The following is a 12,182-nucleotide window of genomic DNA, read 5'->3' as shown; positions in this document are numbered from 1 at the left end:
CAGAGGAAACAGTCCAGAAGGTTTCTAGAGCGTGTGGAAGATAGCTTCCTGACACAGCTGGTTCAAGAACCTACCTGGGGAGGTGCCTCGCTAGACCTGCTCATCACTAACAGAGAAGGACTGGTGGGAGATGTGAAAGTTGGGGACTGTCTTGGACATAGTGGCCATGAAATTGCAGAGTTTTCTATCCTTGGTGATGCCAGAAGGGTAACTAGTGAAACTGCTGTCCTGAACTTCTGGAGGGCAGACTTTGACCTATTCAGGTCACTTGTTGCAGGAGTCCCTTGGGAGTCACTCCTGAAGGGCAAAGGGGTCCATGAAGCCTCGATGCTCCTCAAGATGGAAATCTTATAGGCACAGGAGCACCCTGTTCCTGAGTCCTGTAAGGAGAACCGGAGGGGAAGAAGACTGGCATGGATGAAACAGGAACTTTTGTTGAGACTCTGAGAGAAAAAGAGTCTACGTCTGCTGGAAGAAGGGACTGACTACTTGGGGTGACTAGAAGGAATTTGCTCAGATATGCAGAGAGGAAGTTAGAAAGCCAAAAGCCCAGCTTGAACTCGGATTGGCCACTGCAGTAAAAGAGAACAAGAAATCCTTTTATAAATATATTAACAGAAAGAGAAGAACCAAGGAAAATTTCCATCCTTTACTTGAATCAGCAGGGAATTTGATCACTGAGGATAAGGCTGAGGTTCTCAGCACCTTCTCTAGATCTGTCTTTAATAGTTAGATCAGTTACCCTCAGGGTACTTTACGCCCTGACCTGGATGTCCCCTGTGATTCAGGTAGAGAATCACCCCCTGTGATCCAGGAAGAGACAGCTAGAGACCTGCTCCTCCATCTGGAATGTCACAAGTCCATGGGGCCAGATGAGCTGCACCCTAGGGTGCTTAGGGAGCTGATGGAGGTGATTGCCAAGCTGCTTTCTGCCATCTGTCAGTATTCCTGGTTATCTGGAGAGGTCCCAGAGCACTGGAGGCTTGCAGACATGACTCCCATGTACAAGAAGGGCTGTAAGGAGGACCTGGGGAACTACAGACCTCTCAGCCTGATCTCGGTTCCAGGGAAAGGTATGGAGCAAATCCTCTTGGGTCAGATCACACGGCATGTACATGGCATCCAGGGGATCAGGCCCAGCCAGCATGGGTTCATGAAAGGCAGGTCATGCTTGTCCAACCTCATTTCCTTCCATGACCATGTGACCAGACTGGTAGCTGAGGGAAAAGCTGTTGATACAGTCTACTTAGACTTCAGCAAAGCCTTTGAGATGGTCCTCTGTGGTATTCTCCTGGGGAAACTGGCTGCTTGTGGCCTGGACAGGTATATTCTTCTCTGGGTCAAGAACTGGCTGGAGGGCTGTGCCCAGCGGGTTGTGGTTAATGGAGTTAAGTTCAGCTGGTTCCCCGTTACAAGTGGTGTCCCCCAGGGGTCGGTACTGGGGCCTATCTTGTTTAATATCTTCATTAATGACCTGGATGAGGGGATTGAGTGTACCCTCAGTAAGTTTGCAGATGGCACCAAGTTGGGAGGTAGTGTTGATCGTGAGAGCAGGGTGGCCCTTCAGAGGGATCTGGATAGGCTGGACTGCTGGGCTGAGGTGAATGGGATGAGGTTTAACAAGGCCAAGTGCTGGGTCCTGCACAATAACCTCATGCAACGCTATAGGTTTGAGGCAGAGTGGCTAGAAGACTGTGAAAAGAAAAGGGACCTGGAAGTGTTGATCAATGCTCAGCTGAATATGAGCCATCAGTGTGCTCAGGTGGCCAAGAAGGCCAATGGCATCCTGGCCTGTATTTGAAATACTGTAGCCAGCAGGAGCAGGGAGGTGATAATCCCTCTGTAAGCAGCTTTGGTGAGGCTGCACCTCGAGTACTCTGTTCAGTTTCGGGCCCCTCACTACAAGAAGGACATTGAGGCCCTGGAGCGTGCCCAGAGAAGGGCTACAAAGCTAGAGAAGGGCTACAAAGCTAGTGAAGGGCCTGGAGCAGAAGTCCTGTGAGGAGCAGCTGAGGGAACTGGGGTGATTTAGTCTGGAGAAGAGGAGGCTCAGGGGAAACCTCATTACTCTCTACAACTACCTGAAGAGAGGTTGTGATGGGGAGGAGGTCGGCCTCTTCTCCCAGAAAACTGATGATTGGACTTGAGGAAATAGCCACAAGTGACGCTGGAGAGATTTGAATTAGATATCAGGAAAAACTTTTTCTTTCTAAGAGTGGTCAGGCACTGGAGCGGCCTGTCAGGCAGCTGGTGGAGTCACCGTCCCTCGCGGTGTTTAAGAAGTGCCTGGACAAGGTGCTACGAGATACGATTTAGTAGCTTAGTGGGCAGTATTGGTGACAGGAGGACGGTTTGACTAGATGATCTTGTAGGCCCTTTCCAACCTTGTGTTTCTATGATTTCTATGATATCTGCAAATGATTTAAAATAATCTAATCCAATCTGAAGAAAATATTGTTTGCACCAGGATCTAGAGACCATGCTATTTAAGCACATACAGTTAGGAACTGCACTATCTAGCTTTTAAGCACGTGGCTGCCAGAATTAAAGCTACTTCAGCATTTAACACCTCTTTCTCTACAGTTTAGGTAAAAGGTCATATGCTCCAAAAGCGTTATCCAAAACGTGACAGCATGGAGAGGGAAATCCAGCAAAACTAACCAGTAAGGAAAGAACTAGCTCTGAATTTTTTATACATTTCCCTCAGAGTTCTTCAGGGTTGTGAAGGAAGGACTAGGATGTAATACTGGATCCGATTATGTGAGGAGAAAGGGACCAAGAGAAGGAATCAAAAGCAGAGAAGAGCAGGACAGGGGAAAGAACAGTAGAGGAAGAGGCTGAGATGGTCAAGCCTGGGGCAAACATGCAGAAGTATGGTTCCATTACTGTGTGCTCTGCCCATGAGGTCCTGGATTTTCATCTTTCTGTTTCATGCTTTGTGTGTATTACATAATATAATTATATGTTACATTTTTTGTATATTTTTAATGTATGATTTTTATTTTTGTCTAATGAATTACTTGAAAGAGGAAGGTGGTCAAAAGCTCAGTGACTTTTAGTAGCTAAGAAGACTGCTGTTCCCTTTCTGAGAGGTAGCTTATGGGAGTATTGGCTTCTAAGAAATTGGCAGCTATGGATAAAATAAATGAAAAGAATATTGTGTGTGTGTTGACCATTAAAGTCATGTCATAATTACCATAATCAGTAACTAACAGAATTAACAAATATTCATACAGCATTTAGGAAAAAAAGCAAGAAGCACTAAAGTGGTCTGTAAGCTAAGCATGGTTTTTAGTGTCGTGATAAACAATGAAGGTATGACATCCCTCAGCAAGTGCCAGCTATCTTCAGAGCTGTTTCAGAATTATTTTTGTAAGACTTTTTAAGACCTTCATGAAAAAGAGAGACTTATCAATAAGGGTGCTGTACTATGATAATAAAATGCCATCAGTTTAACTGGTGACCAATGAGCTGTATGGCATCCTCTGAGAAGGTCCCAGACATGTTACACTTCAGTTTTGAGAGTGAAGCAGATATTCCAATAACAAATGACAAAAGAAGTAAATTTTAAAATATGGTATTGATCAAAACGGTACTTTGTATGTGAGTGCAATTCATAAATAGCAGAATTCAGATGCCTCCTCAGAAAGACCAATAATGAAAAACTATAAATGAAAATTATTTCTACTACTTTATTGTAGAAATATGTAGAAAATTATTTCTACATACTACTATAATGAAAAGAACTATAAATTTTAGTTTTCCAAAGGCAACTTTACAGCCAAAATATTTTGGTCCCAGGTTCTGTTTTATTAAAGGAAGATTGTTAGGAGTTAATTAGCCAGTGCTGGTCTTAAAAAATATATATAATAATAATAATAAAAATATATACATTTCCAGGTGAAAATGGTAGGAATTTCTAAATAGTTGTATTGAAACAACTTTTTCAACCATTTTTCTGTCAGCTTCTGTAACAGTAGGAGAAGATGGAATGGGGGTGGTGGGGGAATGCATTCCAATTCTGATTCTAAGAAACTATGTTGAAAAGTTTGTAAAATGCTGCCTCATCATGTACTTTGAGATTGATGTATTATGATAATGATGCATAAAAACACTTAATATTTTCTTTCAAATGCTTTGATATTCCCACTTACTGGGAAAACTATGTCACTGACATAATTTGGAGCCTCTTCTGGCTTTGCTGATATATCTAGTGAGTTTTACTATTAACAGTTATCTCTGTTGCTATTTCTAATCTTCTTGTCTTCTTGTTTACCCTTTTGTACAAAAATCAGATATGTGTATGACAGAATGGAAAGAAAGCCATCCACACCTAAAACAAAAGTAGCCAGGACATCAATTCCTTGCAGAGTTTCAAAAGAAATTATTTAATGTTGCTTCAAATAGCACCATGTATTTGTTATAGTAGTTATGAAGAATTTATTAGGTTACACATTTGATGGAAAGACTATCCGGCTTTTTTTGTGCTTAAAAAAAAATCTATCTTTTTATATATATATATATATATATATATATATATATATATATATATAAGCATACTTGAGACAACAAAGTAACAAAAATAATCTCTCTTGAAAATGTCTTTCTAGAAGAGATGTGTGGGAGAAATATAAAACCTGACTGGAGGATGTTTAACATATTGTCATGAGCAAGCAAACAGATTTTGTTACTCTAACCACATTAAAAACCTGCAAAGTATTCCTGGGAAATTATTTCGCTGGCATGGCTTTAACCTAGATTAAATGATGCCACTATGGACACCACCACTTACGTAGCAATTACTAACTTAGACGAGATGGGACACGAGAAGATCGCAGTATAGACACACAAATGCTGACTGCCATCTGACACATCATTTTCTGCTGTTCATGAATCAGGAACCAGTTAAGATATTTAGCAGTCTACCCTTGTGCAAGGCTAGGTAATACAAAAATTACTCTTCAAAGTTCAAAAATACACAGTTTGTTATTTTTTTAACAGAAAGTCTTGATTTTTTTTTTTTTTATTAGTGTAGCTTTTAGATTTATGCTAGTATTCTAAATACAAACCTTAGAGAATCTAGTAGTGATGTAAATATTTAACACATAATTTTTAATTTTATAAGATTGTGTTTCTGGACAGGTTTTTTTGAAAGAAAGCTAGCAGATTAGCTACTCAAATGTGTTTGGTTTTCTTTCACTGGGGTAGAAGTGGAAGTTTTCAGTTTAGGGTTTTGTTTTGGTTTTAAGAAAAATACATATAGATTCCTTTTTTTTTTTCTAAGCATTTTTGTTATTTTTCAGTAGTATCTATGAATAAAACTTTATATAGCATTACGTATCCATACGTGTATTATAAAATATTTTATACTATATAGCATTTAAAAATCCATAGAAGAATTGCATACGCTTTTCTGTGTTTGCGTTTTAATTTCTGGAATAATATCTGCATGACTACAGCATTCAGCGATTAAGTTAAATGTCCTCTGTCCAACATATCCTTGTAAAAGCAAAGCTCTGCACTCTTTATGAGCTGCAAATGAATATGTTGACGTATCATCATTATAGTAGCTGTATGCAATGCATTTCTTTTGCTTCTATGTTAGGTCATTTGAATTTAAACCAAGAAAAGCATCCTAAATGAGTGATAAAATATATTAATTTTGTTGCACCTTGATTAATTTCCAACTTCAGCTCTTTGGATTCTTAACATTTTATGTTATAACTGGATTATTTTTTAGGAAAAAAAAAAAAAGGTGTCTTCAGAAGTTTGTTTTGGCAGCCTAAACTGAGAAACAAAATACACTGTTTTATTCTAAAAAGAAAATGAAATGCTCTTTAAACATGCATTCTTGCAGGTGAGATGGCAAAAAAAAAAAAAAAAAAAAAAAGCAAAGTGGGGAGGGGATAAAAGTGAAAGGAAACACAGCCACCGTGTCAGTTATAAAGGCTTTTTAAAACATGGTTGCTTCTAGAATTATACTGTTAGCATTAACTACTCTGCTAAATGTAATTTCAGAGCAGCTTGGCTATGCTGGGACCAATAATGTTTCAGCAGATGTTAACAGTGAGGGAATTTAAAGATTACGGAGTTTCATGGGTGTAGTAAAGCTGCAGTGGGAACAGAAATATTACCGTAGCTGTTATGTTCTGAGTGCACCACATTTACTGACAAGTAATACATGAGTGATAGTGAGGACCAAGGGAACAGAACTTTATACTTACTGGTCAGCAGCCTATAAATTCCATAAATTAAACAAAGTTTTATGTATTTTTCATTTCTTTTCAGAATGATCATCTCTAAGGGCCCCCATTTTGCGTTAATTCCACCAGCAAAGCATAGCTCTGTCTTTCAGCATTTTTTCATGAGGGTATTTCCCCCCATAAGTGTTTATTTTCCTTCCTCCTACCACCCTCCACCTTGTAAGGCTTTCAATGAGCAATGCTTTCTCCCCAGTGATCCCTTTGGATCAAGCAAAGGCCATTAGCAGGGCAGAAGTGGGTCTCATTTTCTGTAGCAGCAAGGCCCTTTGCAGAAAGCCCTTTTCCCCATAGTGGTGCCAGCCATTTTGTGCACCACTTCTGCCCTCAGCAAGGAAGTAATCATCATGACTTACCGAGCCCACTAGAGATTTAGGAATTCATGGAGAAATGAAACACAAAAAGCTGCAAGCCTGAGATGGACAAAGCAAGATAGACAGATAGGGCTGCTGACCCCATGTGAAAACTGCCAGTGCAGTTTTGGAAGAGTGTGAGGGATAATAAACTGGCCAAACACTGTACAGTAGTGTGGTTTGTGTCCACTCGTGGATCTAGCTACAGAGACAGGGTGTCTATTGCAGACACCAAATCTAGCTTGTGTAAATCATGACCTTCTGTCTGGGCTTGATTAATTAAGTTTGGATAACTTGTTAAGTTGAATTAATTTAAAATGTGTTTAGTTTACGTTTATCTGGTATTCAGCTTTTCATGATCATCCCAGTCAGCAATTATATAATTTAACCATTAAAGAAAAAGGAACTAGGCTTTTCAGAGTAATGAAGAAGAGAAACAAAATGTCTATCAAGAATGAAATAGATTAGAGTTGCAAGCAAATGCATCCTGCACAGACACAGAGAGGAGAGCAGTATAAGGTCATTAATGCATTCAGGTTTAAAGGCATGCTCTCATAGACTATGTAGGGCCTACTGACTTTCTCCTACTTTCAGGCTGGGCATTAGGAGGGAAAAAGATCAACCTCTGTCAACTTCTATCGCAAAGTTCAGTAAAAGGGGTCACCAATGTAAAAGCTCCCTTCCTGTGATGCTGATTGTGCAAAGACCCCTACCAGTGCTGGTCCTACCCCAGAGCTTCCCCTTATCAAGTCAAATATGTTTATGGAAGAAAACAACACAGTACCAGTATAATGCTTGTTAGGAACAAAGACCTCCATGTAGCAGACTACATAGTGAAAGCTTTTTTATTTTGATGGCACTCTTTCACTGTCTATCATAAACTTAGTGAAGCAAGCTTTCTCTATCCAGCTCTCCTTTTATTGGGCACAAATCACTCCTGACAGGAAGTTTTATGCCTAAATCCGTTTACTGTCCTTGTTGGTAGTCTTTAAATTAATATTTATAAGCTGAGAGAGGACTAAGAGGATGCAGCAGTAAAATATCTAAATGCTTCAGTTTGGCTTGAACTGAATTTTCTCCTTCTCGACCACTGACATTCCTTAATTACTAGTGACCCAGGCGTGTATTGTCGTTGCTGCTCCAAGCCTACAAATCACTGCCCTTGATAGTATTGTGGCTGACAACAGAGGAGGTTCAAAGCAGACCAGTTTGTATGATATATTGGATGAACAGGTGTGGGTACAGGGAGAAGAGAGAGAAAAAGAAACGCCTTTGGAGAAACACCTTAAGAGAGGTAACTTAAAGCTGAAACATATTCCTTGGTTATGAGAGAAAAAAAAAAAAAAAAAAAAACGTGAATTGGCAAAATTACCAAATGTAGTTGCTATAATTTTTAAAACATTGGGAAACTAACCAGAGGGCATACTAAGCTCAAAAAAAACCTCAGATAAGCATATTCAAATCTTGAATGGATGATATGTACACACACCCTCAGCAAAATGACCATTTTCATTAAATCAACATGAAGGACACTTCTTTTGCATATCAAATCTGTTGGGCAAGCTGAAATTAGAACAAAGCTGATTAAAAGTAAAGCCTTGTTGCATTCAATCTTTTCCTCCTTTTTGTTACTATTTTAGTATTTTTTCCTTGATGTCTCACTTCTGTCAAAGTAGGTGAAGGGTGTGCAACGGAAGAAAAGCAAATATAATAAAAACCTAATCAGCTGTCACCACCTTAGCACACAAGCACATAAAAATAACGAGGCTGACTAGACTGAAAAAAAAAAAAGTAGAGATAACAAATGGTGGAGTCCTCTTAAAATGTCATCATAGGAAAAAAAAATAATGTAAAAGAGAAGAGAGACAGAGGATTCTTACCTGAAAGTTGTGTAACTGTACCCTGGTCCTGAAGCAGGTTGAATTTTAGCACGTGGATCATTTTATAGTTATGTGGGAGGATCCCTTAAGAAAGGGTAGCATATAGCCAGCCATACAAGATGCAATAGGCCTAAATAACAATTGTCTGCATGCAATGGGAAATGTGGAATGAAAGAGACTTTTATGTTCTCCAGGTAACACAATAAATAAATAAATAAATAATTGTAATGGAAGCACTGAAAGAGCAATTAAAGATCATTCTAGTCTACAACTCATGTCTTAGCATCCACTAAATCTCAGACTATAAGGGGTGTCTAAAAGGTGAGCTATTTACATTCATTTGACATTGGGAATGAAGCCCTGTACAACCCTATATTGTTTACTTTGCAAACACTAATTTAGAGACATAAATGACATTTTTGTTTCATATATTTTCAGATTTGACTTATTATTCTCAACCAACCTTTTTTTTTAATGTCCCTGGCTGCTGTACATTTGTACCAGTGTTCTGTGTACCAGTGTTCATTGCTTCTCTTACTGGGAGAGCCGTACTTCGTCCATATTACAATCACACAGTACAATAGAACACATTTTATATGCAGAAAGAAGGCTGTGAAATAAACCATTAATTCTTCAGTACCTGAAAACTGCCGTTCTTTTGTGCTCAAAAGACTAAGCTGTCTCAGGTAGTCCTCAAAGTTCTTTTTAAAGTGTTCCTGCCAACTGATACAGCTAATGACTATAACAAGCCTACTCTCACAATTATAAAACAGGCACGATTATGTGTTCTATTAGAATGACTCAGACTTCTCCTAAATCCTATTCTTCCCAAGCAAGATAAAATTATAAGACTTGTAGAATAAGCTGATCATCTGCTGAGGGCAACTAATTCCCATATAAGTCTTTCTGCTCTTGGGTAATCAAGCATCCAAAGTGATTCTTTCTACAGCTTAAAAGGACATGGTATTTTGACACCTGGGCCAAGTATCCCAAATCTCTAGGCACAAAGACGTGTGAAATCTGAGGCAGGACATGATGCAGCAGGATGTGCGTGATATTCAAAAGCAAGAATTAAAATGCAGGATGATGCAGGATGACAGATGTAGGAATGAGTACTAAATCAGTCAATTAACTATTAGCTAACTATGTTTAAACCTCACTCTTTGTCCTTTTTATAAGGGCACAAATAAGCAGTGGTAGATCAGGATGACAGGAAAAAAAAAAGAAATGAAAAAAAAAAATACATTTATCATCACCTGTTTTTCTTGAGTTTTACTTTTGGTTCTTTCAAATACGTTAAACATGTCACAAGTAGGGGATACCTTTTCCCTGAGTCAGTGGCTCTGTATACCTGCAATGAGCCATTCAGCCTTCCTTGAAATGATGCCTCCGTTCAAGTGAAACATAGCAAACAGTAATCAGGGCTGCATTTTTTCTTGGGCCTTAAAAAAATTATAGCTTTTAGCTTCATTCTGCTTAGATTTTGTTGCCCAAGGCAGACTAGGGGACTGCCCAAGCTAGAACAAGACATTGACTTATTCTGTGTATTTTCAACTTCTTTGTGGTTATTTAATTGGCTGTTTTTTGTTGTTGTTGTTTGTTTTCTTAAAGAGAAATGCATGAATGGAGGACTAAAGCAGTTTATAACGATTTGGAGGAAAAAGGTCTAATGCCTTTATTTTACTCTAGCTGTTCAGCAATTAACAATACTTCTACTGTATTTTTTCATTTTTTCCATCATGAAGACTGAAGGCACTACAGTTCGGTATAGTCTGCTCAGAAGTGCTGACCTGCCAGCCACAAAATAGCACAGTCGTTGCAAATAACTCCTCCTTGTTCTGAACCTTTTTTCCTATCACCAGATGCCTGTGTGGAGCTTTTCCATGCAAACAGCACTGAAACACTCCTCACCTTTTAGTAGCGTTTTTCCTACAAGTTGGATGGAGATTACACGCACACACAACCAAACATTTGTTGAAGGAATCCGTGCTCGTGGCTGAGGGATGCTTGCTAAATGGACTGTCATGTTTTCTAAACGCTCTTTCCCCAGTGCCCTGACCTGAAACAAAGCCCCATGGCAATAATTTTCCATAGCTGAGAGACCTTTAAATTGAAATGTTGGGAAGTTGCCTTTCCATTGGCTCCAACCCATTGTTCTCAATAGCCCACTTACTTTAACTTCCAGCTGTCCTAATAGAGACAGAATAGTCAGCTCCCTGGCTCGTGCTGTGCTATCAAATGCCTTCATGTCTCCTGGTGGGCGAGCTTTGCTCCTTTTTTGGAAAATCCTTTAGAAACCAGGTATTTCTGACACTCATTTGCACACCAGTATGCTGAATGTCTTAGCCAGGATGTAAATTTTCTTTTAAGCTGTTTAGGCTGGGAGGGTAACAGCTGTGACTTGGTCTCGCATTGGGATTCCTGGATGCTGACCCTAGCATTGTGTGGGCTCGTGAAAGGCTTTTTCTTATCATTTGCTGTTCTTCTCTGCCTCTGTAGGTGGCTTGTTGTTATCTTGCCACGGTGCTGTTCATTTCCCATTGCTCTTCCTCTGTTTTTCTACCCACTGTCAAGAACTGAGTAAAAACAGCTTTTGGACTGAATAAAGCCCAGCTCTCTTCTCCACATCTACCTTTCCTCATTGTTTTTCTTTAAAGCCTTAATGCCCCCTCCTCTCCAACCACCCTCCACCTCCCTAGTGATTTTTTTGTCGTGGGGAGAAGGCAGGGGAACAGGACAGGACCCACTTATTCTCAGGACCTGAACTAAGACAAGGTAGTATTTGTTACCAGTGCTTCATGTGTTTTGGCTGAAGTACGTGGGATTTCCTCCAGGGCAGGGAGTTCTTCAGAGAGGAGATAGGATTTCGGTCAGATGGGATTTAGGTCATCTGATGCCTGTAAGTCTGATCCTCCCTCTTCTCCCCATGGGTGAGAAAGATGAAATCTTGTGGCACTTCACACAGCAAGTTCTCCATACCAAGACTGATGCTGTCTACAGAGTTGGAGGGAATTACAGCCATCTGTGTTTGGCCAGAGTTATGAAGGGCTGGAGAGAAAAAAAGAAAAAAAAAAAAAAGAAAGTTAGAAATAAAAGGAGAAGGAAGGATTCCTTGGGCCATAAGAAGAGTTTGCATGTCCACAGCCAATCCGTTCTCTAACCAAACTCCTCTGAGGGCTAAAACCATAAATAAGGAGCTCCGAGCTGCAGCATGAGACTTCTGTGCTGCCACATCAACAGCTGTAAATCTGCTCTCGAGCTCTTCTTTCTTACCCTGTAGGGGAAGCAAAATCCTGCCTGGATGATGCAGTAGCATTTGGCGGCAGCACTCTGGCAAACAGACTTCCAGATGTTTGAGGAGAGTGACAGCCTCGGAGTGGGAGAGCTCGAGTGTGTGCATGCATGCCACTCTTTAAAATTCAAGGCTAGCTCGCAGCATTATCAGGGAGTGAAAATGTCAAAAGAAGACACTGTTCATAGCAGGCATCGTGTTTCAGGCCTTGGGAGAAAAAGTCGAGGGAAGACAACACTGAAACAATTTTAAAAATACAGAAAGGGGAGGGGGGGGGGGGGCAGTAGCTTGAACAAGTCTGCGAAATGTAGAACTGACTGCTACCCCCAGCCCAACCCCATACAACAGTGCTCGTCTAGCTTCATTGGGGGGTATTTCATACCTCTGTGCCCCATCG

General features: G+C 40.1%; 1 long non-coding RNA gene across 1 annotated transcript in view; it reads right to left on the bottom strand.

Annotated features, from left to right (window-relative positions):
- The window catches only part of LOC119716613 (uncharacterized), a 33,345-nt gene extending 21,564 nt beyond the window's left edge, over window positions 1-11,781 (bottom strand). The window contains exon 1 of the long non-coding RNA XR_005264941.2: window positions 11,283-11,781. This is a non-coding gene — a long non-coding RNA (uncharacterized lncRNA). The remainder of the gene's footprint in view (window positions 1-11,282) is intronic.
- Window positions 11,782-12,182: the final 401 nt, after the last annotated feature.

The sequence above is a fragment of the Anas platyrhynchos genome, chromosome 3 (assembly GCF_047663525.1).
Source record: "Anas platyrhynchos isolate ZD024472 breed Pekin duck chromosome 3, IASCAAS_PekinDuck_T2T, whole genome shotgun sequence".
Classification (NCBI taxonomy): Eukaryota; Metazoa; Chordata; class Aves; order Anseriformes; family Anatidae; genus Anas; species Anas platyrhynchos.
The sequence above is the reverse complement of the archived record's forward strand: the minus strand, read 5'-3'. Positions and strand labels throughout refer to the sequence as shown.